Source organism: Scatophagus argus, chromosome 9 (assembly GCF_020382885.2).
Source record: "Scatophagus argus isolate fScaArg1 chromosome 9, fScaArg1.pri, whole genome shotgun sequence".
Taxonomy (NCBI): domain Eukaryota; kingdom Metazoa; phylum Chordata; class Actinopteri; family Scatophagidae; genus Scatophagus; species Scatophagus argus.
The window spans coordinates 6,316,811-6,330,597 of record NC_058501.1 but is presented as its reverse complement, the minus strand read 5'-3'; positions in this window follow the sequence as shown (position 1 = coordinate 6,330,597).

Sequence of the window (13,787 nt, the reverse complement as noted above, 5' to 3'; positions counted from 1 at the left end):
ACACAATCAGCAATGTGGAAGACAACTGTGAACATCAAGGCTGCAAAATGACTGTCAGTTGCATTTGAAATGAACAGTAATGTGCTGAGTCTGAATGCAAGTCAGCCTTGGACACAAAAGTGTTGTAGAGTAAACCTAGAGTGACGTCACACATTGGTTTGTGGACTACCACTCTGAAAGCTCGAGTTTGGTATCATGACCGTCTCCTAGCCCTGTCCATATTTTATCCAATGAAAGGTACAGGCATTTGTTACAGTTAGATGCAGTGTAAATATTAGACTTTTCATGCCATTTTTTTTAGTAGAAGTTGAAAAAAATTAAGTATAATGTACATATACATATATAGTAAGCTGCCTAGTTGTTTGGTACTTTGCTAAAATGAATGCACATCAAATACAAGGACCCTACAATAAAAGCCAACCTTCATTGTAACAGTGTTAGGTTTGGCATCTGAGTTTGATTTATTTGAGAAAAATGTGTGTTATTTTTGGTAAAAGCACTATTTACCTTTTTATTCCTCACTTAAATTGGATCTCTTTTTGTCACACAGACACAGGCAGACACACAGACACATGCACACACACACACACACACACACACACACACACACACACAGCAGGCCCAGGTCACTCCGAAGCTGCAGTCTATGCAGTACAGGCTGCACTCACTTGTTCTCTAAAATCCTACAATGATCACAATAAACTGATAGCCAAATATTAGTATTGTTAACAAACTACAGGCCATAATCATGTTAATCTTAGCTTTCCTTCTCAGAAATGTTGGTATGCTGGCTTGCTGTTGTCCATAGTTTGTCCCTTCTTGCTACCACAAAAGGCCAACAACAGCAGTGTGAATCCTAAGTCTCATTACAATGTGATGTTATAGAGATTTTTGGACAGCAATTTGATATATAGTTTTTTTCAGCTTTTGGCAATTAAAGAAAAAACAAGAAGTTATTTAACAAAATTTATGTTAAATACTTTGAAAAATAAATGTCAGTTCATGGGCACAATAACCTGCTTAAGCCTATGTCATTTTACATTGCACAGAGTAGTCTAGCGCCTAGCAGACATTTCCTCTATTTTAACATGCTAAATATTGTTTATACTTTTTCCTCACTCGCAGTAATTGAAGTTGCTGCAGATCTCAACAGAGCAGCATGGCTGAATGTCAGTTTCAGAATCTTGGCATGTATACTAACAAAGATATGCATAAATTAAGCACAAGAGCTCTCTGCTAGTTTTCACTCGAGGTTCTGTCCGTATATTAAACCATTATAAGCCAAAAGTGTTTTTGAAGGGTGGGTGTATGTGTGTGTGTGGACGTGTGTGTGTGTGTGTGTGTGTGTGTGTGACAGAGAAAGAGAGAGCAGCTTGAGGAGTTGCACTGTCTGTGTGAGTCAGCTGCATCTGGATAATTGCAGTCTTTTCATCTCATGTGCATGTCAAACATTCCTCCATTGATTACTATGTCTTTCTCTCACCTGATTTAAAAGCTGCTATGTTGTCTTGGCTATAGATAATAAAAATAGTCTAATTAATACAGGAAAAGTGACTGGTGAATTCATACTACCAACATTACTGCTGCAGCTCAGTGAAGTGGCAAAATGCCTGTTGGCAGAGTGGGAGCTGATTTCCAGTAGCATTTCATTAGTGATTTAATTCTGACACATCACAACCAATTAGAGGATACAGTCAGCCTGTGCTGTATCTATTTTTCATTTGCATGAAACAGAAATGTTCAGCAAATGACTTCAAAAGCTCATTTGTTTCATTTTCAGTTTCCTTTTTGTCCTTTTTTTCCTGCAATGTATTTTTCAAAGCTTGTGTTAATTGTCTTTTTTTGTCAGCACAGGAAGGTACAAACACAACACAGTCATATCATAAATGAGGGGATAGAGGTAAGGTGTCATGCTGCAAAGTTTTATAGCCAAACACAAGTCACCAGGCTGATCTAATTGTACAAATTATTTGTAGCGCAGGGCGGTACGATGGTGCAGTGGTTAGTGCTGTCGCCTCATAGCAAGAGGGTTCCAGGTTCGAATCCTGGTCTGGGCCTTTCAATGTGGAGTTTGCATGTTCTCCCTGTGCCTGTGTGGGTTTTCTCCTGGTACTACTCTATATTGAGAGTGTGTGGTTGTCTGTCTTTGTGTGTTGGCCCTGTGATTGACTGGCAACCAGTCCAGTCCATAGTCAGCTGGGATAGGCTCCAGCTCCCCCGCGACCCTGATGGATAAGCGGTATAGAAAATGGATGGATGGATGGATTTGTAGCGCACATGGCTTGATTATAGGCAACAATTAATGTGTTGTGAACAAGACAAATGTGTTCTTACAAAGGTGCAGTGGGGGACTTAGGTTGTCTGAGGCACAGGAATGAAAAAAATAAAAAATAAAATGGTAACATTTGTATGTGGTGGAGTACTAGTGTGCCTGCAATGGATGGGCAGTACGTTTTCATCACGTTTTCTCTGCCACAGATGCATCCAAGACTGCAATTGGTGATGTTTTTTCAGACATGGGGCGCACAATGAGGAACATTTGACCCCACTGCCCCTTAGTAGAACGTATACATGTGTGCACATCCCTAATGTGTGAACTACAATACTGTTTATGTGAATAAGGACGATTAAGGAAGTAGTTACAAGCTGTGAACATAATGGGCCAAAAATATCTCCAGTTCTCATCTTATTATCGGTAAAGATCACTGCTTGACACTAGAACACATAAAAAACACCAATAAGAATAATACACATGGAAAGAAAACATGACTGAAAACAAGGCAAGCCAAATCTAAGAGGCTGTGCACTTATAGTGATTGTTTTCATATGAGATGTTTACACACAATCCTTAGCCAGTGCCAAGGCTTGGCTCGTTACCCCATGGTTTAGATAAAACATCTATGCTGGTTCCCATATGATCTGAAACCTCAATCAAGAACACACCAGCAGAGCAAAAAACCCACAAATTTCTCACATCACAACAATATACTAAAAGGAAATAATTACTGAGTCGCCCTACAGTTTGGATGAAGGAATATTTGTGATATAGCTGAGCAGAATCCTGCTGGTTCTGATGTACTACGATGCTTTGTAGACATGATGTTGAGTTTTCACTCTGCCACAGGAATGTCATGTCAAATGTTTGAGGTGAAGTTAATTGAAACAAATTGAAAAAAATTGCATGAAACTTGTAAATGTCCACAACTATGCATGCACTTTTCATGCTATAGATGTATTTTCCCATTTAACCAATACAATTCTCTTAATGCACACCATACCTCCTAACCCTCACAGTTTCAATGTCCTGATCTGCCCTAAGCTACAGGATCATCGCTGAGTCTTAACCTGTTAGAGAAGTCCATCCATCCATTTTCTATACCGCTTATCCATCAGGGTTGTGGGGGGGCTGGAGCCTATCCCAGCTGACTACAGGCGAGAGGCGGGTTACACCCTGGACTGGTCACCAGTCAGTCTCAGGGCTGACAAAGACAGAAAACCACATACACACACCTAGGGGTAATGTAGAGCAGTCAATTAGCCTAATGTGCATGTTTGTGGGATTGTGGGAAGCTGGAGTACCTGGAGAAAACCCACACAGGCAACAGGGCAACAGAACATGTGAACTCCACACAGAAAGGCCCAGACTGGGATTCAAACCTGGAACCCTCTTGCTATGAGGCGACAGTACTAACCACCACACATAATTTGTATTCATAATTTATACCATTAGTTCGACAAGATACTTAAACCTTGACTAGAAAAGCTCTATATAAGTGCAGCCATTTATTTATTTATTTAGCCAGTTATTTTGAACGTAGTCTCCGAGATGTTATAAGGAGTCTATAACCATGCTATTGGCTCTGGACTTTCTCTATTGATCCAAGTTGTCAGTTCTCCTCTTGCAAATGGAGCGAACTCTATCTATGTGAATGAGAATTTGGTCACTGTATACTTCCCCATGTCATATAACATTTGTCATTTGATATCTAGGGGTGTGACGATATAGGGGTATTGAGTGTGATATTTAAAAATGAAATGATAATATGTGCTGGTGTAAATTACAGATACACATGATACTATTGTGGGAATAAACCAGGATGGATATTAGAGCTTATGGTTCTATTGTTTATCATTTCATCTGGTTTCATCTGGCCTTATCACTATTCATTAAATGACCAGAGGAGCCAGACCTGGCCAGAATGTGGTTGCCATATTAAAATATGGGATGCATTTGTCCACAATGATTTGATAGAGCTGCAGAGTGTAAATGTTCCTAGCTGTGTTTCTATCAGTGCATTCTTTGTGCATTTTGAAACATCACAAAAGAAAAAAAAGATTGATGCACACGACAAAATGTGAAGAAAAAAAAGTCAAACAAAAAAACATCCCAATTTTGCAAAATGTTTGAACTGGTTTTTGCCATTTTCAAGTTAATGCCCTTAAGAGATAAAAACCCCTTTCACGATTAAGTTCTAACATAGCAAACATTTTACTCACACGACTAATCATCAGATCCCTCTCCAAGAGAAGAAGAAGACAAAGAAACCATTTCTGTTTAGGCTGCTTTTGTTTCTGCGTCACAACACTCATTACTTTTCCTACTCTGCTGTAGCAATGCATTAATGTAGCCGCTATTGCCAAGTGTCTTTGGTGTAGCCAAATTCCGCTAACCTAATTCTCCCTTTATTGTGACACTTAAAGTTTGCTTCAAAATCACTTGACAATTAAATGGAAACTTTGCAAACATCAAAATGAAACAAAAGAGTTCAGAGACTCAACTTTTTTGGGGTCACCCGTAAAACAGTATATTTCAGCATAAGATGGAAGGGTAAAGACGGAGAAGCACCTTGAGGCCAGTGGCAGCTGAAATTTAGCAGGACATGTACTGCAAGAGTTTAAACTTGGCACTCAGAGTCGCAACAAATTCCATCAGTTCATCAGTCATCAGCTCCAAAGATGATCCAATGCCTGCTTACTGTAGCAAACACTTCCCAACACATGCAAACCTGCCAGCACACACACAGACACAGACAAATACTCACACTCACAGATGTTTAGTCAACAACTTCCCATTTTTGGCAGTCTGGTTTCCACTCTTCACACCGACCTACCAGTCCTCGTTTCATAAGGAACCTCCTCTTAAGCTCTGACAGACTGTGTAATTATGTCAAAGATGCCTTCAGCCTGCTTCACAACATGCCTCTAAAACATTTACACTCAGGAAAGGTACATATTAGTGTCCCACACCTTGCAACGTTCACACACACACAAACACACACACACACACAATCACACACTCACATAAATGCTACAGTAAAGCTCAGCCTCGAGCCAGCCCTGCTAAGCCTGCATCCTGTCATCCTCTCCCCACCACAGGCAGGCTCAAACAGACTTGGAAACGTGCTATCGCTGTTCAGTGGAGCATTCCCCAGATTCTGCCTTTATGGGAATGTTTGATGTGTGGGTCCACAAGGAACAATCTGTTAACCCCACACCTAAATACAGAGACCCAACTGTTGCTCTACAGACCAAAATGTTGATTTATCAAAGAATGTGTGTGTATTCGCCTGATCCTCTGTGAGTAATTGTATAAAGTCTGAAGAATTTTCCATATATTCACATAAAGAGGATAATACATTCAGTTAGCATGTTTAAGCAGCCATAGGGTCAGCATACTAAAGGCCTTGGCAGTGGACATTTCCTGTACAGTAAATGTGAAGCCCCAAGATAGACTTCTTGGCTCAGAGCTTGCATCCCTCCACCATATTTAAAAACCCTGGTTCACAGCTGCGCTTCAAAGGATGACTTGCTGTGCTGGATCTTATCTAAGTACAATATGCTTTCAGTTATGGCCACATTTGGGCCACTGAGCCCTGTTAATCAATTCAAAATGCTGCCGAGTGAGAGATTTTCCCTTTGTCTCCAGTACTCCCCAGCTAGAGGTATTTCTACCCCAGTGGGTACATCAGAGTTGCTGGGGGGAGCAGTTCACCTGATTGAATTTATTATTGATTGAAAAAATATCTCTATCCAATTAGAATCTGAATTCTAATCTGTGATACATGAACCACATGGTGCAAAGAATAGTGCAAAAACATGTCAGACACAAGTACTGACCTGAACATAAAAAAAGAAAAAAAAAAGTGCCCTTTTAAACATGCGCAAAAGATGTATTATACTGTGCCAGAAGTAAAAGAAAATGTAATTGTGATGCCAGTTAACAACTTAAATTGCAACAGAGTGGGGATGAGTTATAAAACTTGTTTGCCATAGTCACTGTGCTGTGCGGTGGAACACCTTGGGTGTATTAAGCCCTTGGCTGAAGACACTCACATGAGGGGGTGGGACACATCACTCTGGAAGCTAACCAACGTGGACAGCATACCTTTCTTCTGTCACTGCCTCCAGAGTGTTCCCCTCAACTCCTCCTCTCATCACTGAGCCAACTTTTCTTGTTGAGCTTGTTAGCATCTCTTGCTCTCATATTCTGATGATGAAGAGTAAGCTAAATGCTTTCTCTTTTATTCTAAATGATTTAACTCGACTATTTAAGTAGCAATTATCTCAAGAACACAGAGTTGACAAGTGTAAAGTTAATTCTAATATCTGGATCCTCTCTACATGGCATTTCAGTCCACATTCTATACAACAGCGTTGAAGAAAATATTCTGAAATTCGAGATAGACTTAAATGTATATCACATATTATCACATAGTTGCTATAGCAAAACAAAAAACAAACAGAGATTTGTCTGACTGATGAGCTGAGTCAAATGAACCAATTTAAAAAAAAAAAGGTTGGGAATCACTACCCTGAACTATAAGTCAGTCTTCAACCACAGCATCAGCAGGAAAATTCATGTGGTTTATGTGTTTATATTTTCAGCAACCATAGCACTGATAGAAAATGAGATGATGGTCAGCTGTGATCATAATTCATAAAAGCTCTTAAAAGCAACATCTGACTACTCTCTCCTCTAGGGACACTGCATTGTGCTCTTTTCTTTTCTTCGGCAGGGCTGACAGTCAGAGAGGCTTTTCAGCAGCTGTCCTCACATCCCTGTGTGCCTAAATATTAATTTGTCTCATAGGATTTGTTTTCTTCCTGCACAGCCAGCATACAGCAATGAGGCCAGTTTAGTAAAACCTCTCAAGGTTTCACAGATAGCTTATGACGTCCAAGATGCTGTTGAGCATGAGCAAATGGCCGTGAGAGAACAACAGACTGCACAATCCCTTCGTGGGACAGTGATACATGAAGTGCAGAACATCTTGTCATTTTCTCCACCTGACAGAAATGCTGAGATGTAGTTGAAGGGATCAGGTCTTGAAGCTGGCATGGCCTCTTGTGCTCCTGATAGGTTCCTGGATACTGTGTTATAAGACAGAAAGACAGAAGAAAAAACTTCGGAAAAAAAAAAATCAAAGAAGGCTGCAAAAACATCATGCATGTGCTGTTGGAATACGAGAAATCGTGACCTAAGTGAAAATTGTATTCACATGGAAATTATTTGTAATGGCTAAGTCATTTTAGCCTGTGCTAGAATACACTGGTTGTCTGTGCATGTACTCATGACAGTGGAACCCAACAGATGCCATGATAAGTATGTAATTATTCTGTTTCCTACATGAGACATTCAAAACAGAGTCATCAGAAGCCAATGAGCATTACATACAGGATTTTATGCTGCTTGTCCTCAGCATAAGCAGCAGAAAGATCGAAGCATATAACGAGTCCTCTGCACTTCATGACAAACATCTGGGAATTGTTTCTGCAGCTTTAGCATCTTGTTTTGCTTTGGTATGCTTGAATGGTAGAAGAGCTGGGATCTTGTTTATAACTGTTTTATTTGGTAAACCCAATGGAAGAAATGTTTGCATCTTGGTGGTTTCTACAATGCCAGTTCTCATCAATACTCTTAGCGAGGACATAAAAGTAACACCAATGAGCCGTGGGGACCATGGTTTTGCAAAGCCTTGCATTTCATGAGCATAGTGTGTTGTGGAAGGAACAGAAACACACTGATTAGAGGAGAGACGAAGAGTGCGTCTGATACTGTACTGATCAATCCGACTAAAGAAAGCTCTTGAGAATCTCTGCAACATAGAGCATAAAGCCTGTGATTTACTGCCTGGATGTGCAGCACATACTCATCTGTGTTTTTAAACACAGTGAGAGAGCAGGGGTCAATCAGTGGGCACGGATGCCACACAGAATTATGGGATTAAATGGCAGCAGTACAGCCACTCATCTGGTTTCTATGTCTCTTGGAGAGCTTGAAAAGAAACAAGGAGCAAGATTGTCAGCAAGCACAGTGACTGAACTGTCTCCATCAATTACTGCTTTGACTTGGATGATGTTCTTTGCCACTTCAAATGCTACTTTTTGATTATTACCATTTTGCTTTTTTTCACACTCCATATCAGCCAAATAGTGAGCACCAACAATTGCAATATTTCAGTGAAATCCCTGAATGATTGTGCTGCTCAGATCACTTACATAACTTCTGACAAAGTCTGAAAATTATTAAGATGTTTAGCAAGCCTGCAGTCTTAAGTAAATATCACTCTCTGGTTTGGTCTTATTCCAATGGAATCAAGCCACTTTCAAGTAAATATAAATGCACATACATTAAGATGGTCAGCATATGTAAATAGCTGTTTGCCATTTGACCTGGCAAGCAGATGATGGTGAGGGATAGAAGCCAGATGAGAGGAAACAACTACACTTTTTACTAGTTTTTAGAATTACTTTAACTAAAGACAGTTTCCAGTCAGCTTCAAGGTTCTTTTCTTTAGCAAGACTCTTACTGGAGATGATGCGTTTGTGCACAATGAAACAAATATTTGGGGTCACAGCTCACTGCACACTCTGAAATAGCTTCGGTCAAGGCAGCATCAAGATTGTGAGTCTCTGAATAGTCTGTAAATACATACTGTGCATATATAAACCTGCAAACATTTATAGTAGTCAGTGGTCTGTAACTGGGAGGATTTGTTGATTGAATTTAGTGCACAAAATGTTGGACACAATTGTAAAAAAAAATAAAAAGTTCATAAATTGCCCCAAAATTTTATTATTGTCATCAGACACTTGTGAACAGAAAACTAAAATCACATTCACAGAATTCTATTCATAAATTCACACTGTTGTATGACAAATTTTTTTTTGTGAGTACAGGTAAGCATCTGTGCTTTTTCCACTTTCATCCTGTCCACACAAAGCCATGCTGAGACCCAGATATTGTACCTAAATTACATATTGTTCCATGGGAAGATATGCAGTTTGACAAAGCAGCTCGGCTGGATCAGGTCACATGAGCCTCTTTCAGAGTGGAAAGTAAATGCTGAATTTACACACCATTTTTGTGAGGATTTCAAAGACAGCTTCTTTGTCTCACCACACAGTGAGCTTTCTTCATTCTATTTGCAACCTTCATTCTTACTTGTTTCACTGATCAAGCTTTGCTAAACACAAGGGTCATTGATCTTGCACGGAGACTGAAATGGTAGCTGTGAATGAGGATATGGATGGAGGGCAGAGAGGTGTGTTATGCATAAACAGAGGTTTGAGAAGCTTTTGTAGATGTTATTATGCTTTATCCATTGTAACTGCTGTGAATCAAAGCTGACACAGCCTCAGCTCTTCACCATAAACATTTTAGAGCTACCTTTCAAGTCTACACAGGGCTTAGCTTTCATAGCTTAAAAATCCTTAGGATTTTGGTCCTGTTTGGTTTGGTAACACCCAGAGTTTTGTTGGAAAAGACACACGTATCAACCATGAGAGGCAACAGACACATATTGAATGGCTATTTTGTGCAGCAGAAGAAGAATAGCTCTCACACAAAAGATGTCTAAAGCAGGCAGACAAGGTGACCTACAAAGTGAGAATAATGTGGCCGGCAGGATTGTATCTAACAGTACCTTACCATTGGTCAATCCTCCAGTGGTCCGATGTTGTCCTGCTCAATATGTGTATAGACAAAAGTATCCGGATACACCTCTTTATGGGGTTGTTTCTGGACATTCTGGACAATGCTATGCTTCCAATGTTGTGGCAACAGTTTGGGGAAGATCCTTTTCTATTCCAGCATGACTGTGCCCCATGGCACAAAGAAGGGCCATAAAGACACGACTGGATGAGTTTGGTGTGGATGAACTTGACTGGCCCACACAGAGCCCTAACCTCAACCCCATCCAACACCTTTGGGATGAACTGGAACAGAGATTGTGAGTCAGGCCTTTTGGTCCAACATGACCTTACTATTGCTCTATTGCATAAATGGGCAAAAAATCCCACAGAAACACTCCAAAATGCAATTGCTGCAAAGCTGTCTGTGTATTTAGAATGTAAAGTCCCTGTTGGTGCAACAGTCAGGTGTCCCAATACCTTTGTCTATATAGTGTTTGTTACCCTTGGTCATTATGTTGAAATTAGTTACAGCTACAGCTTATAGCCTTCTGATGTGTTACTCTTTTAAACCTAATCCCTCGAATTTGTGATGAATGTTTTTGACTTTCATATCTCCACAACAGATTTTTACCATTCAAATTGCAATTGATGAAATATCCATCTCCAATAGTTTTTAATCTTAACCCAAATACAAATACTAATCCTTAGCCAGTCAGAGAAGTAAATGTTTAATGTTGATAGAATAACTGTCCACAATAGCATATTTGAGTGATTTGAACATACTCAACAAAATATAAACGCAACAGGTGTAACATTCAGCCCAGTTCAGAGAAAAAGCCATTTCTATCTCTGACTGGCTACAGTTTCACAGTAACGTGTGACTGATTCCTGGTCTGTTACTCTATGAGAGCTGTCTATAGATTTCTATGGCAACCTGCTCACTCACGTCAGCCACTGAAAACAGCACAATGTCATTCATCACACATGTAAGGTCGAGGAGATAATGTGTTCATGTGCAAGAGAGATGGACACAGGGAGGGAGAGGATTAGAGAGCATCTTCAGTATATAGTGTGTGTATACATACAATGCTCAAGTGTTTTCTATGCATGAGTCTGTGTGTGTGTGTGTGTCTGTGTGCGTGTGTGTGTTTCCAAGCAGCAGAAAAGCAAAGCAGAGGCTGACGTCAAGCAGCTGACCTTGGGTCTGAATGTGTTTGCTGTCGTGTGAAGTGTCTCTTCTGGCCAACGGTGATGCAGCTTATGAGTCTGAAACACGCTGCTGAATGTGTGCAAGGCCATGCCGACATGCCAAGCGAGTAAAGCACGCTGCCACCAGCCTTGTAGGGTGTTACAGTAACGCCTAAATACGAGTGGACAGAAATAGAAACACACAAAGCTACCTACGCACACACACTTGCTTTCATATTTCACACTTTCAGCTGAAGTGCTAGACACAGAGTTAGAAACATCCAGTTGCCACCAGGGCTTTGTTTATATGGTGATTATTAGGGGAGAGATTTCAAACTCACCTCCTGAAACTCTCTGTTATTTTGCATTATTGATGACTAGCTGAATGGCAGAATGAGTCAGTGGGGCTTTAGTTACTTTACGTTTTAGATAATAACTTATGTGTGCGGTGCCATACGACTCAGATATCCCAATCTCTCACTGCTGTTTAGTATCTCCAGGTGACATCACGGGAAAGATGCATCAACTATCAAGTTACTTTAGGTGACAGGGCTGTTCTTTTTTCTGCTGATCTATAGGGACTAAACAGAGCAAAAAATAAACAATTTACAATGCTATTCAATATACCTGCAGCACATCCCTAGCTGTCAAATTGGTGAAGCTTGTGATATTAACTTTCACGGGTGCTAATTCATTATAATGGCCATTTCTGAGGCTGAAGGTTGAAGGTTGTACACCTGTGTCTGCTGTTGCTCTCTGTCATTATGAGTTTCCTGGGCTTGTCATGATTTGACACACCCACTCCAGGCTACACAAAAAAACAGAATAGGTTTGATGCGAGAGAATCCACTGCATTTGAAAGATGTATTATTTTTTGCCCCGTAGGCTGAAAGGAGTGAAATTGCCTTCTATGATTTATCTGACAGTGTGGAGTTACAGAGTGTTCTGTAAAGTATTTCTTAAACCATATGGGCCCTTGATTTCAGACAAAGGTAAACAAGAGAAGGATTCTTATTTCAAATCGGCAACGGTCAGCCTTGTCAGCTGACAACTGCTAACATATTTTATCAAGATAGCTAGTTAGCTAATTAAACTAAAGTTAGCTCCAGGATTTGCTTGCTACCACAGACTAAACTTTTAATGTTTTTAATTTGTCTTTTCGGTGCAAGGAAAACATTGTATTGTGGAATTTTGTAGAAATAAGACTTTGAAAGTTACCCACTTGATTTAATTTATAATGATAAAGCATTTGGAAATGGTCCAACCACTTCAGGATCCCCTTCAGTTCGCCTACCAGCCCCGCCTTGGAGTGGACGACGCCATCATCTACCTGCTGAACAGAGTCTACACTCACCTAGACAAGCCGGCAAGCACTGTGAGAATCACATTCTTCGATTTCTCGAGTGCGTTTGACACCATCAGGCCGGCTCTGCTGGCTGAGAAGCTGACAGCGATGCAGGTGGATGCCCCACTGGTGTCCTGGATCGCAGACTATCTGACGGGCAGACCGCAGTACGTACGCCTGAAGTGCTGCCTGTCAGATGAAGTGATCAGCAACACCGGGGCTCCACAGGGGACTGTCCTCTCTCCCTTCCTCTTCACTATTTACACCACAGACTTTACGCACTGCACAGAGTCCTGCCATCTTCAGAAATTTTCTGATGACTCTGCAGTGGTTGGGTGTATTACTGGGGGGGATGAGAGAGAGTACAGGACGGTAGTGGACAACTTTGTCACATGGAGCGGGAAAAACCACCTACAGCTCAATGTGACAAAGACCAAGGAACTGGTGGTGGACCTGAGGAGGACTAAGGCTCCAGTGACCCCTATCAACATCAAAGGGGACACTGTGGAGGTGGTGGAGGAGTACAAATACCTGGGGGTGTACTTAGACCACAAACTGGACTGGTGCAAGAACGTGGACATGGTCTACAGAAAGGGCCAGAGCCGCCTCTACTTTCTGAGGCGGCTGAGGTCCTTCAACATCTGCAGGACGATGCTGAGGATGTTCTACGAGTCGGTGGTGTCCAGTGCCATCACATATGCCGTTGCCTGCTGGGGCAGCTGCCTGAGGGTGAGGGACACTAACAGACTCAACAGAATCATCAAGAAGGCCAGCCATGTTGTGGGAGAGGAACTGGACTCTCTGACAGTGGTGTCTGAGAGGAGGATGTTGTCCAAAATAAGAACTATACTGGACTTTCCCTCTCACCCTCTCCACAATGTGCTGATCGGCTACAGGAGCTCGTTCAGCAACAGACTCATACTGCCACGATGCACCACAGAGCGACACAGGAAATCATTCCTGCCTGTCGCCATCAAACTGTTAAACTCAGCACTGTGACGGACACACTCACTGTTTATACAATGTACATATTGGCTACTTTTACACATTGTACATACCTGTATTTTTAAATTTTCTTAAAAAATTTTTTGAATACAGTTTTTGTAAATACTACCGTACTTGAGATTTTAGTTTTTGTTTATCCTATTTATATACTCTGCACTTTTCTCCTTTCTTGGTCGGGAATACTGCATGTGCAATTGTCTGTAGAAACAAGAATTTCCCTCCAGGGATTAATAAAGGAATTCTGATTCTGATTCTGATTCTGAAATGTATTTTATCATGTCACAGAGTGACAACTGAGAATGGTGTCACCCATCACTTACAAAGAAGATTAGGA